The 19111-nt window shown below is 43.3% G+C and overlaps 1 protein-coding gene across 1 annotated transcript in view; it reads left to right on the top strand.

Moving 5' to 3' along the window:
* The window catches only part of pdzrn4 (PDZ domain containing ring finger 4), a 472024-nt gene that overhangs the window by 186545 nt on the left and 266368 nt on the right, over positions 1 to 19111 (top strand). The gene's annotated exons all lie outside the window — the stretch shown is intronic.

Here is a 19111-nt window from a genome sequence, read left to right as displayed (position 1 = left end):
CTCAGGATATGGGGTAGGCCATTTAGGACTGAGATGAGGAGAAACTTCTTCACTCAGAGGATGGTGAACCTGTGGAATTCTCTACCACAGGGGGCAGTGGGGGGGCAAATCACTGAATATACTTAAGAAGGAAATAGATTTTAGACCCAAAAGGTGTCAAGGGGTCTGGGGAGATAGAAGGAGTATGGCGTTGAGATAGAGGATTAGCCGTAATCATGTTGAATGGCGGAGCAGGCTTGAAGGGCTGAATGACCTACTCCTGCTCCTATTTTTCTACGTTTCTATGACTCAACTAATACATTTGTTCTACTGTATCAACTGCACAAAGATGGGATAGATTGGAAGTGGTCTGTGGAGTGCCAGGAAGCATTGGAAGAAGTGAGGGAAAGTACTGACTAGTGATACTGATTTGACCCACTATGATCCCAATAAACAACTGGTTTTAGGATGCAATGCCTCACCACAGGGATTAGCTATGGTGATATCTCACATAATGGAAGATGGTGTGGAGAAACCTGTAGCATATGTTTCTCGAGCTTTAACGAAGTCAGAACACAATTACTCACAAGCTGAGAAAGAGGCATTAGTTATCACATATGATGTTACTAAGTTCCACAAATACTTGTATGGTAGGAAGTTCACTTTGTTAACTGACCACCAAGCTCTTGCTTCAAATAAAGGAGGATCATCCCTTGTAGCAGCACGTCTTCAAAGATGGGCATTGATTTTGGTAGCTTGTCGGTATGAGATTAAATATTGTAAGTCAGCCAATTTTTTTTCCCACACACTTACCCTATCTATAATCCCTTTACTGGCTGTTTGTATCCTCCTCACAACTTGCTTTCCTACCTATCTTTGTATCATCTACAAATTTGGCCACAAAACACTCGGTCCCTTCATCTAAGTCATTAATAGAAATCGTAAATAACAGCACTGATCCCTGTGACACTCCACAATTTGCCAATTGGAAAATAATCCATTTATCCCTATTCTCTGTTTCCTGTTAGTTAGCCAATCTTGTATCCATGCCAATATATCACCCCCAACACCATGAGTTCTTATTTTGTGTGGTAACATTTTTATGTGGTAGCTTATCGAATGCCTTTTGAAAATCTAAATACGCTACATCTACTGGTATCCCTTTAGCCAGCCTTCTACTTACATCCTCAAAGAACTCTAATAAATTATCAAAGATGATTACCGTTTCACAAAAACCATGTTGACTCTGCCTGATTGTATTATGATTTTCTAAATGTTCTGCTACTCCCCCCTTAATAATGGATTCTAGCATTTTCCCGATGACAGAGGCTAGTCTAACTGGCCTATAGTTTCTTACTTTCTGTTACATTTACCTTTTTCCAAACGGCTGGGACCTTTCCAGAATCTAGGGAATTTTGGAATATTGCTTCGAAGATATTGTAACTTCTCCCCTTTCCTACTTCCTCCCCCTCACCCCAACCCCTGAAGTGGATTTAGCCTTAAAAGTCCAGAAACAATCTTGGCTTCTCAAATTGACAGTTACTAGGGAAATGCACTTTTTTGAGTGCACCTCCATCAATTTCAAATGGGGTCTTTCTGAAGGCCTGCAACATGGGAACTCCTAACTTGGGGAATCTTAGTCCCACCTCCTGATGATGGTTATGTATGGGGCTCATGAAGGAAACTCTGGAGGAAGCCTGGAAACTGGCCTTGCTAGTTTTGTATTAGATCCCCAGGTGATGTTCTAATACTAACTATGTACATGGGTGGGGGGAAGTTGGAGTTCACTTCTAAGAGTGAATTTTGGCATGGGGGTTTGGCACTTACTTGATTGCCCTACAAATGCTGGCAAAGGCTCAATGGGCTGAATGGACTCCTGTGCCGTAATGACTCTATGGCTCTATGCCAGTATTATGCCTAGTTTCAAGCTGTCCTGACAAATTCCCACCCACGTTAAGGTGGGAGCACCCAGAAATGCCACAGAATCTCAGCACCAAACCCTCTAATTAGGTTTTATGGAGATGTGGAAAGCAGTTCGGCCAACCCAGCTCTGTCATCCAGAAAGCTAACAGTTGCCCCAGATCAGCATCCAATCATTTCTTAATGGCTGGAAGGTTTCTGCCTCCATGACCCTACCCAGAAGGCTTTGTGTGAAGAAGAATTTCCCGGCATCAATTCTAAATTTGCTCATCACTAGTTTGAAACTGGTATACCTATCTCAGTGATACCCCAGGCTCATCGTCTCTCCTTACCATCTCAGTTGTCTCCATTATATATATCATACAACACTGGTGGAGGCCATACAGCCTCTCTGTCCTTGTGCCAGCTCTACAGGAGCAATCCAGTTAGTCTCGCTTCCCCCCCCTTTCCCCGTAGCCCTGCAAATTTTCCTTTTCAAATATGTATCTGATTCCCTTTTGAAAGTGATGATTGAATCTGTTTCCACCATCCTTCATGGCAATGCAATTTTAAATAATGCATTCATGGGATGTGGGCGCCACTGGCTAGGCCATCATTTATTACCCATCCCTAATTGCCCTTGTTCAGAGGGCATTTAAGAGTCAACCACATTGATGTGGGTCTGAAGTCACATGTAGGCCAGACCAGGTAAGGACAGCAGATTTCCTTCCCTAAAGGGGATCAGTGAACCAGATCGGTTTTTAATAACAATTGGCAATGATTTCAACGTCATCATCAGACTTTTAATTCTAGATTTTTATTAGATTCAAACATCACCATCTGTCATGATGGGATTTGAACCCAGGTCCCCAGAGAATTACCCTGGGTCTCTGGAATACTAGTCCATTACGCCACACCTCACCACACAACAACTCACTGCATTAAAAACTCCTCTCGCTCGCACCCATTCAAGGTTGAACAGTCCAAAGTTTCCCCAGTTGATTAGTTTGGGCTTGGTTTGGCCTAACCAATGCTTTCCTGCAAAGTATTATGAGGGCAGAACTGGGGGAGGCAGTATGCCAGTCTTGCTTTGACCCAGTTTGGGCAGTCAACGAGAAGTGGGCAAGAGGAAGAGTGAGCCACAAATTCGTTTAAAAAACTCAGCAGGGGAAAGTGAAATATATTTTTGTTCAAAAGCATTGGGTCCGTCGAACCCGAGGAAGGTGAATTATCTGTCCTGATCTTAAATTAATGGGATTAGCTTTTCTAAGTGCAGACAGCCAGAATCTATTTGCATAGTGCTTGTGATTTCCATGCATGTGGCCAATGTAATAGAAATGTTGTCACGTCTTATTACATTTTTATACAAATGTTATTCTCTTGTAAATGCTCTGTCAGTAGAAATTAAATTTAAATAGTGACAGGAAAGTGTCATTCCTGGTGCTAAGTTGAAGATGCTAAAAATGATCGACTCCGGCAGACTAACGAGATGTTCACGGGAAAAAGCTATTCCACAACTTTACATTAATCTCGTTGTTCTGTCCTCCCTTTTCTAGTAGATGCAATCTAAGTTAACTGTTAAAGTGTCATAATATACAAAAAATATTGGTCACTTCAGTTCCAAGCGATGTGATGCAGCTTTGCTTTTGAAATAAGTGGAGCTTGGGGACTGGGTATTGCTCTGTTTGTCGGACACTGATCCAAGAGTTTGCTCTGTAGGCTGTTTGTGATAGTCTTTGCTCAATTCCCTGTGGATCTGGAGGCAGAGCAGAGTTCCAAGTGTGTTTGTTGCAAGCCTGTGTGTGATCTGTCACAGAAATATCATGCCAGTATGGAGTAACGCTTCCCCAAGAATGACAATCTCCCAGCCTCATGGCCACTTTTACTCACACCAGCTTTTTATTTTAAACTGAATTAAAATTCTCAATGTGCTGTGGTAGGATCTGAACTCAAAGACCTGCTCATAATACATGAATACATTAACACTGCTTCCCCTTTCTAAAAGAAAAGTATTTTTGTTTCTCTTCAATGAACTATTTCCTGTTTCACTAATCATAACATTTTAGTGATGAGATGCAAGTAAGTAAATCTTTATGGACATGCACACTTGGCATAATTACTACTGGCGTTTTATTTTTAAATTTTGGTCTACATCTACAAATCAAATTTAGTAACTGGTTAATGAAGCCTTCCTGATCACCTTACCTACTCTGCTGTAGGGTCAAGTTTTGGATTGTTGGGTTTCAGTTCAAAACTCACGGAAAACCCCGTTTCCTTCTCCGAAATTGGTATGTCAGGCACTTAAATCTGAATCAGTTCAAACTCTGGCATGAGCCTGTGATCAAGTGGATCATGCTCATGTTTTGCTTCATCTTTTCCAGGATCATGTGATCTACATGAACAATGCTCACCTTTCCATCAATTTCAACCAAGTATCATTTGGTTCCACACGCTTCTATATATTTCCCACACTGGTGGGGGAGGATGGGTGGTGATGGTGATCAGAACATCAGCTTCCCTGAAACCACGTTCCCTTTTGCTGGTTTTGTGTCATACTGATGTATTTGACCGAATTGTTTGCGCTCAACTTTAACAATCAAGCTTGGTAAAACCAAACTCAAATGTGTCTTCAACTGTCTCTTCAGCAAAACCTCCCCACAGCTTTAGTCCCTGTAGTGAAGTGTGGGTTTTTTAATGCTTCAGCAGGAAATTAGCCAACTACTGCTTTGTACTAAGTTTTGAGCACCCATGCAGCACATGTTTCTTGAATGCTTCTTGCATTATCCTAATATTCAGCTGCACCATTTGATGCTGGGTAGTAAGGAGGAGTGAGAGTATGCTTGATACTGTTCTGCTTCATAAAATTTTGGACCAGAACGAAATTGAGTGTTATTATCTGAGAAAAGCTTCTCAGGTAAAGCATGACAAGCAAAAATAAACCGTTATTTATCTATTGTTCATTCAGTATTGGTGTTTTGGCGCATGTGCTTTATTTTGATTCACTTCAAGTCCCTGTCGATGACTACCAAGAAATTGTCACTTTCCTCTTCATAGAAGTCAACGTGAATTCTTTGAAATGATCATGGCTGCAAAAGAGTTTTTTGCAGTTTGTTTCTACAGTTTTGGGAGATAGTACGTTTGCTTACCAGTGATCCTAGGTCACTGTCTAGAGCAGGCCAATAAACAAAACCCTTCGCTATAGATTTCATACTGACCTATCCTGTATGTTCAGTATGGAATTCTGTCCAAATCCTTTCTCTCGAAGAATTAGGTACCATCACCCTGTGGTCCCATTTGATGTAGCCCTGCTCACACGGCAACTCTTTGTGATGATTGTGGAACGGCTTAAGTTTCTCACCTGTACACTGGTCAAATACTGTCCATCCAGTCAATGTCTGTCAGTGGACTCTTTTCAACACTGATTCTTCGAGTTTCAGCTGCAGTTTTAGTTGCAGTGATTGGAAACTCGCCATCCCCTACCCCTGTTGTGAAGGTTGCACCTGCACAGCCTACACCTGAGTCCTCACAGAACAAATGCGACAGCAAACAGGCCCCCGACCCCGATCAGCCCCTGACTGCGATTTCACGTAGGTTGGTCAATTAACTGCCAGCCAGTGTGAAACAGGCGCTGAGAAAGGCTCAGCACTGCCAGCGGGGGAGGGAAGAGGACGGGTGCTGACGTTGTTGCGGGTGCTGGTGAGCGCTTCCAGTGGGGTCCCTGAAGGCCAGACAGCTGCCTCAGGGAGCTGCGGACCTCCACAGAATAAACAAAACAATACAACTGCTGCAAAATATGCCCATGCAGCACAATCATTAAAAAAAACAGTCCCTAGGTATCTCTTCATTATTTCCCCACAGAGATTTCATCCTGCGCTGGATCGAGGTGTGAGCGAAAATGTAAAGGCCGATTGGCCGGTCCACCAATCATAAAAATCGCTTTTAATTGCCCACTTAATTGTTGGCAGGGATGCTTCCGGCTGCCGCGTGTGCTCGCTGAGCGAGATATCGCTCGAGGGTGTGGTGGCGTCAGGACACGTGCCCTACGTCATCCTCCGTGGTTTCACAGCTGGACGGGTTCCCCCCACCGTGGGTTGTAAGATTCTGGCATTCTCTTTTGAACTGCAGTATTCAATGTTGTAGTCATGCTGTGAGAGAAACACGGCTCATTGCTGCATGCTTGATGCAGCCATCAATAGTATTGCAGACCTTGGTCCTAGAATAGCTACTAGGGGTTTATGATCAGTTACTAGCGTGAGGTTTCTACATAACTGGTGAAATGATTTAATTCCAAAGATAGTTCCAAGCACTTCATTTCTATCTGAGCATAGGTACGTTCACTCTTGGTTAGTGTATTCAACACAAATGTTATGGGCCTCTCTTGTCCGTCATGTGTGACAGTGGATGACTGTCCCAACTCCATAATTTGGAGCATCACACACTATCTGCAGGTCTTCCTTTGCATCGTAATAAATGGTTGGTGCATCACTGGTCAATCTTCTCTTACCCGCATCATAAGCATCTGTTGTGCTTTAGACAGCTTCCATTTCACATCTTTCTTCAACAACTCACATAGTGGAGTTAACACTGTTGAAAACTTAAGCAGAAATCATGAATATTATTGGAGCATCATCCATTATTGGAGGAAAGATCTAACTTCAGACACATATTTTGATTTTAGGCCATTGACTATAACCTCCATCTTCCCTTTCACTAGTGTATCCTGTTCATTGTTTTTCAGGCCAGGGTACACTACCTCAGATTGCTACTTGGCTCTTTGTCAATTTCACATCATGATCATTGAGCCTTAACGCTTCATCTAACATTTGAATATTCTCTTCTTCTGTTGCAGTCGTGACCACCATGTACTGATAGCACAGGCAAGGTGACACTCCTTGAAAAATAATATCCATTATAGCTTGGAAAATGTTTGGAGAAGACATCACATCATAGGACAGCTTATGATGCATGTAAGATAGGCAACTCCCCCCCTAATGGCACTGTGGGTGTACCTATGCCACATGGATTGCAGCTCACCACCACCTTCTCGAGAGCGATTAGGAATGGGCAATAAATGCTGGCCAAGCCAGCCATACCCAAATCCCATAAATTAATTTTTGAAAATCTCCTATTCAACCTGGGTTTTGAGAGCAAAAAGAACCAGCCTAGCCTAGCAATATATTGGTTTTACATCAGGCCTGATTCAGATGTGCACATCCATACTGATTATACGTTCATAACTGGCTTGATATGACCGGGATGAGAGGAATGCATGAATTATCAAACCCCACCAATCTGCTGGCCGTACCATTAATTTAAATGTTTAATTTTCTCACTGAAATGGCCAATTGTGTGCCTATACCTCTAGTACCCTGAAGAAAAGAGACTCTGACCAGGCTTCTTTCAAAAAACTCAGAATGATTAATTTATTTTAAAACAAAACTTCTCTTAACAAACTGTAAGTACTGGTTAACACACAATTGTAATCGGGAAGTATAACTATCTATCTCTTCCTAAAGAATTCACCCAGCACACACACACACACACACAAAGGACAAACAGATAAAGTCCCTCTGCAGAGATGGGCTTTTGCAGGATGGGTGTTATAAAATAAAGGATAAAGCCTGAAGGGTTTCAATGCTGTTGACCTGGAGTTCCCTTGTGGGAAGATGGACCACTGGTCCTGGTGGAGGTCCAGAAGCTTTTGCCAAATGGTCTCAGCTTTGCAGGTCCAAATGCAGACTGGTTACACTCAGATGAGGGTTCTCTGGCTACAGGTTGATATCTATACACAATTTTAAGCAAGGTAGAGAGAGGGAGCCAGCTGAGGTAGCCTTCCTCCCCCAGCTTGTTCCTCAACAAGGCTGAAACCACAGGGTCAAACTTAAGGTTTACCTCTGCCATGTGATTGCCTTTTTGTCTTCTAGCTTTTCACTAAATAAGATGCTTTACAATTCAAAACAAACAACTCCTTCTCAAGTACCATGTGGGTCAGGTGATTTCTTGGAAGAGGCCTGCTTGTTGAGCGTTCCAAGATGAACTTATGACCTTCTTTTAAAAGAAACCCTAGGTTAACATTCAAATGTCCAGATCGTGCCATTTCCTTCCATTTTGTAAAATAAAAACTCAGCCTTGAGAGATATGATTCTAACAGGCTTTAAGAATGTTGCCGCACCTATTCAATAGCTAATCAAGCTTCTGGGTCATCTCAACTTGAAAAACATGCTCCTGGCCTAACTTCAGTTTGCGAAGTCAGCCCTTACCCATTAACGTTGTTTTGTTGACATATCTGACTACAACATTGGGCAGCTTGTAGGACCTGCCCTTATATTGGTCATTGCACTTCATTTGACACATGTTTCCAACAATTCACCAAAGTGGCTTCTAGTTGAGCTGTGCTGTCAGTTAGAGTTTCCAAATTGTACTTACATGTCTCTACTAATAATGGAGCAATCTGCAACTGCATCGGTATGCAGGCTGATGTATTGTTGATTTATTAGCACCTTTATACAAAAGTCTCTGTTATTTGCGTGATTACAAATGTTATAAGGCCCTAGCATCTCTTTGCTTAGGCACTCTGAATTCACTTCAAATTGTGAACTCCACCCTTTTAATGTTGCTGTTTTCCATTACCACTGAAATGAGCTCTCTTTCCTGCTTTGGACTTCACTTGGCAGGCAGTTGCAATATGTCTTATCTTTTGGCAATTAAAGCATTGGCATTTCTGTATGGACATGCCTGTGCTGTGTGATGCCATTACACGATAACAAGTCACTAAGCCACTATCACTAGCACCCTTCTGACTAGGTCTCCCCACTTTAGGCTTGCCAGAACCTTCTGACTGTGCACAGAGTCTGTAGTCATCATTGGCTTAGGATGAAAGTCCCAAGCATTCTTTGATGCCAACTCCATGGAAAGAGCAATCTTCTTGCTTGCTCAAATATATGATTTTGTATGTTCAGTAACTTTGATTGGATTCTTCTGTCCACCAATACACACACACAAATCTGTCTTGTAATACATGGTCTAAGAATGTGCCAAAGTTGCAATATTTTGCTAAATTCTTCACTGCCACATTGTACTCACCAATTGTTTAGCTACTTTTCAGAATTCAGCTTCCAAATTTGTAGCTTTCCACTATCTCTAGTGACTTAGGGTTGAAGTGTCCCTCCAACTTGATTGTTTGAGTGGCACATCTTATGCCTAGTTGGAATCAAAGTTTGTTGGCGTGCTACACACTTCCCGGCCAATTTCCAATAGCAAAACTTCTTCCATGTGTTCAGACAGCTGTGTTCAAAAATTGCCTTATTCTGAGTCTTGACCTCTTCACATTTAATTTCAAGTTCCAAAATGTTATTAACTCTGCAAAACGTATCCATTCTTTCAACACGCAAACTGTCAAGTCCTCGCATATGTTCTGAGTCTTCCAATGTGTCTTATGAGCAGAGCCATATTGTCTCATTTCCAAATTCAGTAGTGACCCAGTGAACACTTCAGTGCAACTGTTTGTAACAGTGATATGGAGTTTCATGCAGCATACTGTAGGTGCAAGACAGGTGAAATTCAACATGAGTGTTTGTGATAAAACATCTCAATGAGTCAGTTTAGGTGGAACAAACTCATCTGAGTCCAATCTAGTCAAAGCTTGAAAACCCTGACTCCATGTGGATGATTATTTGGCTCCTGCTCTGCTAGCCTCTGCTGGTGCCTGGAAGTCAGGGTTGATTCCCTTTCTCTGACCGTATCTGCAGCCTTTACCCAGTACATGGCCTAGGCTGCTCCGATCCGCCTTGCAAGAGTGTGATGACAGGAACAGTGAGGCTCTGCACAATTCAGCAGAGATCTCCGCCTTCTGAGAGGGCAGGTCATCGGGAGCTGGTTGGTCCTATTCACCGCAGTGCCTGCTGCTGTTCACTGCCAATATTTGTGATCTTCGATCCTATCCTCATTGTCAAATTTTGTTACGTATTGGTGGCTGTAACGAAGAAGACTGACATCATCAAAGGTCAGCTCATGTGATTTTATTACATCATTGTGCACTGTGTAAGCTCATAATATATGAATACATTGCAAGGCCTTCAGATTACTAGTCCGGCAACATAACAACAACGCTAGCATATGCACTGAGAAGTTTTTGTAATCTTGTTTCTTGAGTAATGGACTCTGTGATTTGATCTCCATATGACTTGGATAAACAGTACCTCCAGAAAGCTGCTGTTCCTTTTGACTCTTCTCTGCATGTGGTTACTTCTGTGAGTTCTGTGACTGTCAGACCTGCATCAAACTGCAACCACGCTGCTTAAAAATTGAGAAGAAGTGGCTGACCACTGAAACATGGCTCTAAATTGGGGCGCATTTAGAAAACAAGCACATTTTGAAATGTAATGATGGAGGGGGTGGTGTGAACATTTTGTACCACCCAGCTGTATAATAAATGTTGAACTTCAAGAATATAAAAGCAAAAAACTGCAGATACTGGAAACCTGAAACAGAAAATGCTGGAAAATCTCAGCAGGTCCAGCAGCATCTGTGGAACGAGAAACAGAGTTAACATTTCGTGTCCGTATGACTCTTCTTCCATCTTTGGTGTTATGTCCGGAGAGAGTATTTTTGACCTGTGTCACATTCGAATTCAGTAGTGGTGGTGACTGCACTGTCACTGCTGGCATCCGAGTTGAATGCCACAGTAGAGGCACATCCTATAACCTTAGAACTTATCAACTCACACTGTAAAGTGTACCAGCACCAATACACTAAACCAGCCTGAGTGCACACAGTGAGTGGGATACATCCCTTAGCCTGCAAAGTGGGCTGGGTGTGATATTCAGAGTGGGAGGAGGCCTGTATTTAAGTATTAATTGGTGGCCTGGACCAGATGGGTGGAATGGGCTGTTTCATGGATGTTGGTTCTATGTAATGTGCTGGAAGAATATCATCCCTGTGAGTGGTTTTTGTGAATGGTTAGATTACTGAGCTGGACTCAGTCTCTTGCATGGCCTTGTTGATTTTTTTTTTATTGCATCAACCCTATTTGATGTCAGGAGATTGCAACTAAAATGGGACAGCTGAGAGTTATGAGGTGTGGTGGAGAAAGGGGAATTGGAAACGCTGGGCCACTGTCGTGATGTGAATCTAAGATAAAGGGCTGGAGGACAAGATTTCTTCCCTTTTTAGGATAGACAGCCATGTGTTATAAAAGAAAGCTGCCATCTGTTTTTGATCTGATCACACTGGACAATTAGATACATTTATTTTTTGGTTGGTCATCTAGTCCAGCCACGATGCATCATTAACCAATAACTTCAAAGCACATCCTCTTCCTTTATCCCGGTAGTTGGGTATCAAGGTATCATCTCTAATCTGCTGTGTCACCTGCCACTCCTGCTCCTTCCCGGCTGTCCCTCCAGCATGCCCAAGCCTGGAAGGGAATCTCCAGTGGCCCGGTCAGCTGATTAAGACGGAGGGTAGCTGAGACAGACAGAGCAGGAGGATCCCAGGTTTGACCCTGGTCTGCACTGACTGAGCTGATCCTGAGCAAGCTGATGGATGTGCCCTTAGTAGCATCTGTGGTGAGGGAGGGATAAATTAAGCCAATTTCTCACCTGAAGGCAAGGCCTAAATGCGGATTCCAGGTGAGGATGGGATCAGGAAGGCACTATCCTCCGCTCCCCAGGATCGTTTTTTTTGTGTTGGGTGACAGAGAGGTTACAGGAACGAGAGTAAAACATATTCCTAACGGCAGAGAAGAAAAGGGTGGATAAAAAGGAAGGAAAACTCCAGACTTCAATTTATAAATATAGGTGGGAAAGTGGCTGCATTGAATTGCAGATCTGCTGATCACTATCGCGTGTGTGTGTTTTTAGTCAGTGATTGTCTGAAATGAGCACCCTCGCTCTGAATGAGAGTGCGTGTCAACTGAGTTTGTTAACGAAGTTTGTGTTCTGTTTGCTGCGAGTGTGTGTGTGTGTTTTCACGGTGAGTGTGACCCAAGCTCGCTCTTCTATAGTAACACCAAGTTACAAAACTTGCAACGTGAACTCAATCAACAAGTAGACAGAACTGAGAAAGGGATCAGGGAATGCTCAGCAGGTATGAAATGTCATGGCGAGCGAATGGAAATTCAAAAGAAAGTGAAAGAACACAACTGACATATAAAAGGCAAATCTGTGAAGGGAAATAAACAGACGGCGCTTCGGGGGTTGACAGGCTCCCAGAAGAGCTGAAGGTCAGTTTTGTCACGGGAGCTGCCATCTGCAGCTTAGGAAGCTTTTAGCCAGCTGGACAAGGTCTTGGTAACGTGTAAACAGTGGGGAAAGACTGCAATCGACAGCAGTGCCCCTTTGAGTGGAAACCACTTAATCCAATGGGAGCAAAAACAAATTGGATCAGGAGAACCTCATCCAGTAAAGGACAATAATAAAGAGAAATAAAGAGCTTTCTTTATTCCGAGTTGTGAACGTATAAACAGAGTCCCAATGCTGAGATTAATGAATTCCTCTTACGTCCCTGCACCATGCCTCAGTTATTTCCGACAGCAACTCCACCTTTTTGTCTTAAGACTAGAAACGATTTGAAAGCTTTTTCTCATACATCTAGATATGATTACTTTAACGATTTCTTGAGCTCCAGAAACATGTGCAGTGTGGGCAAGATGTTGTGACTGTGCACTGCCAGCGTGGTAGCTGTGTTTGAAGGTTACACAGGTGGAAAGAAATGAAAAACTTGTTTTTTTTTAATTTGTTTATGGGATGTGAGCATGATTGGCAAGGTCAGCACTTATTGCCCACTCCCTAATGGGGAGAAGGGGCAGTGGGCTGAATGGCCTGCGTCTGCTCCTATTTATGATGAATTGCACCTGAGAAAGGGGTGCCTTCCATGTGTTATGGACAGGAGAGGAAAGATAAACCGAAACTCCCAATTTCCTTCCCTCACTGTCCATAATCAGTGTGGTTTGTTAGAAAGGTGCATGTGTGTGTGTGTGTGTCCCTAAGCCCCATCAGCATGCAGTCAATTTAAAGAACCAGCAGCAGATTTTGTGGGTTGTAAAATAAAGAAGATTATTTATTCGCACGCTCACCCCAAGTCTAAAAGCTACATCAATCACTCAGCACTCATGCCCACACGCACTCGAGGGAAAAGTACAATTAAAGAGAATAGAACATTTTTACAAGTTGTAAACAAAATGATCGTTCATGTGTCGGTCTCATTGTAGGAAAATGGTCTTGGCGGGTCCGGTGAAGCCTTTTCTACTCTTGAATTGTAGTTTAGATGAATTCAGATACCTGAAGGTGGAAATCAGAATTATTGCAGGATTTCTTCAGGAACAGATGATTGTTCAGCAGATCATGAAGTTAGGCACTTGTGGCTTTCATATCAGGAGGTCCAATTTTTTCATAGATGGGCTTGCATTTAGTATTCGAGCTGAGAGGCTTTTAAATACTTTACAGCCTCCAGTTTCTTAAAAGGTAAAGATGATACAGCCTTTTTCTGCAGCTGCTGTCTTTTTCGGTGTATTTTGCAGACAGCCCAGGTCTTTTTTAGGTCTTTAAATCAAAACTCATTATCTCTAGCCAGTTCTGGTCACATGACCAATACCGGTATTGTCTAACCAGAATGATTTGGAAGTCCAAAGACATCACTACACAGCAGGAGATAAATCTTTCACACTTAATTTCTGGATACCTGGTCTCACCGGCTCTCTTTTGTTGAATTGCAAACCTGGATACATAGGGTCCCTTGATCCTGTATTTGGATTGAACTTTGAACAATGACAGGGTGTGACTCCCACAAAGAGGTGCTATATAGTCATGTCCATTCAAGGGGAAGTTCCCTCACCCAGGATGACTCCATAGGAACTTTCCAGAAGCTTGAGATATTTGCGTAGATGTTGCAAAGGTCACCTGACCCTTTGGCATCTTAGCCACCTTGTGAGTGTCCCTTTTAAAAATAAAAGACAGCTCTGAAACTATGAACTCAGTCCATGGCTGAAGTTATGAATAGGAAATGCCTTCACTGGGCATAACACATGACTTCAGGCCATTGCAAAGAACTTTACAGCCAAAGAAGTACTCTTGAAGTGTAAACCCTATTGTAATGTAGGAAATGTAGTGCCAATTTATGCATAACAAGCTCCCACAAACAACAAAGACCAGATATTGGGCTGTAACCTTCTGAGCTCCCCAATGTTGGATTTGGAGGGGTACCCCAAAGATGCACTGGGGAACTCCTCCAAAGGTCAGGATTTGCATGGCAATTGTCTAGAAGTGCAAATTACCTCTGCGCAATTGTCCTGCTCAGGAACCATCTGAAAATGCGACTTAAATTGCAAAGTTTGCATTGTTCTGGCTGTGTTACAGAAACACTTACTCAGAAAAAGTTAGAAGAATTAAAACCTCTTCCAACTTCAGGGTAACTATTGTAAAGAAAGAGACTGCTCCCCACATGGGATTCCACCGACACCCCCAGGGGACTCCCCCACATGCCTGACCCCCCCCCAGGGGCCTTACCCCAACACCGACTAATACCACAAATGGTATTCTCACCTCCCCCGACTCCCCATGGGATTCCTCACGACCCAACCTCCCTTCAATATCCGACCCACCACCCCACCCCACCGATGTCTGACCCCCTTGCCCCGACTCCCACTCTACCCCTACCTAACTGACAATCCACCCCCACCCCCCCCCCCCACCGACAAACTCCCAAATCCAATCCACTTACTTTAGGCACTTACCTTCTCCTTGGCCCATCAATTTCAATGGGATCTTTAAACTTACCTGGTTTATGGCAGCTAGTGCCGTGAAAAAGGGGGCGTGTCCTCCTTCAATCCGACTCTGCTAGTCTGCGACGCTGAGCCTCGAGGACAGTTGCGCTGTCTGGACCCCGCCCAGCCTGAGCCGGAAGGTCCGGTGAGACAGACACGGAAGAAATTTTGCTTCTGTAATTGGACACGGAGTGGTAATCCACGCTGATTGTCACTCCGAGGAAGTTACAGCCCAATATGTTAGGGAAACTCAATTTAACATCTCATCCAAAAGACAGCACCTCCAAAAGTGTAGCACTGCCTCAGTGCTGCACTGGAGTTTCAGTCTAGATTATGTGCTCCAGTCTTTGGATTCGGACTTGAACCCATGACCTACTGACTCAGAGATGAGTGCTACCCATTTAGTCAGAGAAGACCACAGCATCATAGGCCAATTCACTGACCTGCACATCTGTACGTATGCTTCACCAATGAGGACAAGCCCAGCTCTCCATCAGCTCTCAACCTGGATTTACACCTGATTATTTTACTCAGGGTGACATCCATGTGGGTTTGGATCAGACTGCACGTCTTTCTTGAATGGAGTGCCTGGAAATTTGTAAAATGAAAATTGAAATTAAAATTTTATAGGCATCTCATTGCCTGCAATCATTGCTGAATTAGCTGATTTCAACACAGGGAGTGGTAGCAATAAAGACAGTCTTCCTTTCTCCTCTTACTTCCATGTTTCATGGTGTGGAAACATAAGTTTTTTTTAAAGAATTTTCATTTGCAGCAGAGCTAATTGTTAAGTGATGCTTCTGCCCCTTGCCCTCTGCCCCCTGCTCTGCCCTTTACCCTGCAGCCTGTCTGGCTGTCTATTTGTCACTCATGACTGCAGTTTCAGACTACCAACTGTCTTGCCTTTGGCCCTCCATTCATCATGATACATCTGCAGCTGTCGATCTGAGGCTGTAGCCCTTATCCACAGTAAAACTTTACTCCCCTCTGACCCTGGCTATTCCCCTTGCTATGGCCCCCATTTTTGCACCTTCAAGTCCAAGGCATATGTATATCTCGCGCACAACTGGTTTTGACACACATTGCCAAGGCTGACCGGACCACATCAAGCACCACGGGGGGTCTTGCTTTCCTCTTCCAAAACCCGTTAACTGCTGCGGTCTAATTCCTCTAAACTAAGATAGCTTCCAGCTTACAGACGTGACTGTTTGTAACTGAATTAACCAACTCAGTATCTTTTAAACAAACTGTGAGGAGGGTTCAAGGATGCTGCATGTTTAGCAGGGAAGGGAGGGCAGTCCATGTTGCAACAGCATGGCCTCAATTCTCCAACCCACAATCACAGTGAGTGTAGTTTCTTACAGGAAGCATGAGAATAACCTCCTACAAGCTAACTTTACAGATTTTCTGTCCATGGGGAATTGCAAGTCTTTCACAAAAAGGCCTGTTCGAAATGGGAAATAGAGAAATCCTGTAATCTCTTGATCTACCAGCTAACTGATAAAACAACCCTCGGTTCGATTTTAACCTTCCACACATCATGGTGAGTTCCAATCATTAGTCAGACAGCTCTTGTCAAAACACTTTTATTTCACTTGGTGGATGCTGGCCTTTTATTTGACAGTAGGTCAATTTTGGCTTCACCTCATCATTGCTGACCAGCACTGCATGTGAGAGAAATGGACAGATTCCCTAAGTGTCCTGTTCCACTGATTTTTAAGAAATCTTTTGTTCTGATCTCTGACCAAACTCAGAAGCAGGAAAGGCTCAGTTATTGTCTCACTTTAGAGCAGAACTGGAAGGAAAAGCAAACCAGGCAGCAAGATAGTTACTTTTGTCTTTCCTTGTGAGGATGTGATATCATTGGCAAGGCCTGCATTTATTGACAATCTCTAATAGCCCTTGTCTGTGCATTGACCTTATGCCTTTAAACAGGGTGAATTGCGTACTTGGAAAACTCCATCCCCATTTCAGTTGCCTAGCGCTTTAACTAGACTACCTCCTCCCCTCCTCCACCACCCCAACCCCCTGCTCCCCTTCTGACCTAGAAGAGTGGGCGCTAAGGAACAACTCTTGGATGGAGCTGCTCAAGACTTGGGTGTCACCAGTGTGGGCTGGGTTTAAATTCTGAGCTTGAGAGACAAGAGGACACTGAGCTAACATACCACCACTGCGCCCCACCTCCCCCCCCCACCCAGCCAAACCTACCCAACCCTGCTCCACTTCACCGATTTACTCAAATTTCTCAAGATCTGTTAGCAGTGAAATTGCAATATAAGCATTTAGTGGCACCAGTAACAACACAGCTTGGTGGGATCGCTTGTAAAGAATGATGCAGTGTAAGAGGACAGTTACTGACCATATAGCTCTTAATTGATTAGAAACCAATCTATATATTGTTTAAACCTTAGTCATGACCCATATCTGAACTTTGAAAACTGATATCACAGCGATAATTACAGTGCCACAGATGATCTAATGCATGTCCATGCATGGTAATTGCAGTGTGTACTGACTGACTGCTTCATATATCCTCCAAGTACATGGTGCTCTGTATGAGTCAAAGAGCGGGATTTGTAGTCATCCTCTTCAAGTACATTTTATGCAAACTTTGATTTTCGAGTGGCAGCATCATCGCTTTTTTTTATTGCTGTGGAGAGACAAAAATGAGATACTGTCACCTTAAGGATGCGAGGTATTTGTAAATTGAAACTATCAAAAATTGAATTATCTGCTGATTTATGTTAGTCGAGTTCCCCATAGTTCTTCAAAAGAATGGTGTAAAGTGTCTCCATATTGTAAATACTACAGGCTAATCCTCACAGACCCAAGACTGACAGTCAGAACTGATTTCCACTGACATGGCTATCTGAGCTTTCATGTGAAAATACACTAATGGGCATTTTGCTTCTGTCATTGTTTTGGTGAAAGGTTGATTATTGATTCATTATTGATTAAAGGTTCAATATTGATTATCAGTTAAAGCTTTAACTCTGGATACTAAAGTTCCCGCCTACTGCAGTTATATCAAATATGTTTATGCTAACTGAAGGAAGACAGTTGTGTTCTTTATAGCTGGTAATGTTTCTTTATATTTCTGACTGGATTTAAGCGTCTTGCTTTTATTCATTTTTCTCATGTAAGCATGAGCGTATTGGCACACTATTCAACCAGGTGGGTTATCACAGTTGAGCTGATGCTCACATCCATGCGGTGAGGGCACTGGATGGAGATCAGGATTGCGGGCTCTGGTCAATTCTTTTCATCAGGCCCGAGGCCTTTGGTAACAACTTTATCATCCACTGCTCATCCAATGTCATCTTAATCAACACAGTCAGGAGATCACCCTTGACACCATTATGATGTGGGCAGCCTGGTACTCATCTGGCAGTCAGCCTCATTGTGCACACCTTCCAACGGCTGAGCACAGGGTATTGTTGACAGAGACCGTGGGACAACCTACACTCTGTCCTTCTAAATTGGGAAGATTCTAGGGAGAAACTTGAAAATGAGAAGAAAAAGATCCTGGGGAGGGAGCAGGAGGAAAAAAAGATGTACTAATGTGGAATTATTTTTATCAAATGGCTGTGGATTCTGAGCCTGTTGACATTTGCAAAGCTGCAGTTGTTAGATTTTTGCTAGCTAAGAGAGTATCAAGGGATTCTGGAGCAAAGGCAGGGAAATGATTGGTGGAACAGACTCAAGGGACTGAATGGTCTACTCCTCTTTTGTCTCAGTTCTTTCTCCCTCATTCTCTGCCTCGCTTCCTCGCTTCCTAGTCTGCTCAGAAGTGTTGCGGTATCAATATTCAGCCTTTGTTTGCTTTCCTTACATTACAACAGTGGCTACACTTGAAACAACAAAAAAATTGGTTGTGAAGTACCCTAGGGGACCTCAGTGACATGAAAGACACTATATAAGTGCAGGTTCCTTCCTCATTTCCTCCCTTTTGCTTTCTCTTGTGGTATAGACTTTAGTGTAGTCCAATCCCACAATGCCAGTCCACTGATCCTCTTTGCTGGGGGACAACATCAGACAAATGGACAAAGGAAAATTCCCCAGGCAAGCCTGGAATAGAAACAGCGATGCACATAGTGAATGATCTATCAAGGGTCTCAGACGAGTGGGAGCTTGCATGAAAGTACCATAAGATAAGGCAGTAATCGACCCCCACTTGTACAGGCATTGAACGCTCAGCATGAGGTGAGGGACTACAAGCAGGGCTCTCAGTGGGCCTGCTGTTCACAGTGAGGGAGGCCCATCATTACAATTTGATTACAGATGTGGATTTTGCTCCAGTTTCTTGATTATCCAGCACTGAGCTTGCTCGCTGCTGTGGTTTTGGTCCCACTCACCTTTAGGTCACTGCGACCTTTGGAGGTGGTGCTCAAATGGCTGCTGCATGTAACTATACTTGCAGAAATAGCTTTAGAGCAAATAATTAGGAGGGGCTGCGGAACTGGGGGAACGGAT

This window comes from Carcharodon carcharias, chromosome 21 (genome assembly GCF_017639515.1).
Source record: "Carcharodon carcharias isolate sCarCar2 chromosome 21, sCarCar2.pri, whole genome shotgun sequence".
NCBI classification, from domain to species: Eukaryota; Metazoa; Chordata; class Chondrichthyes; order Lamniformes; family Lamnidae; genus Carcharodon; species Carcharodon carcharias.
Note: the sequence above shows the minus strand (reverse complement) of the source record. Positions and strands in the feature narration are given on the sequence as shown.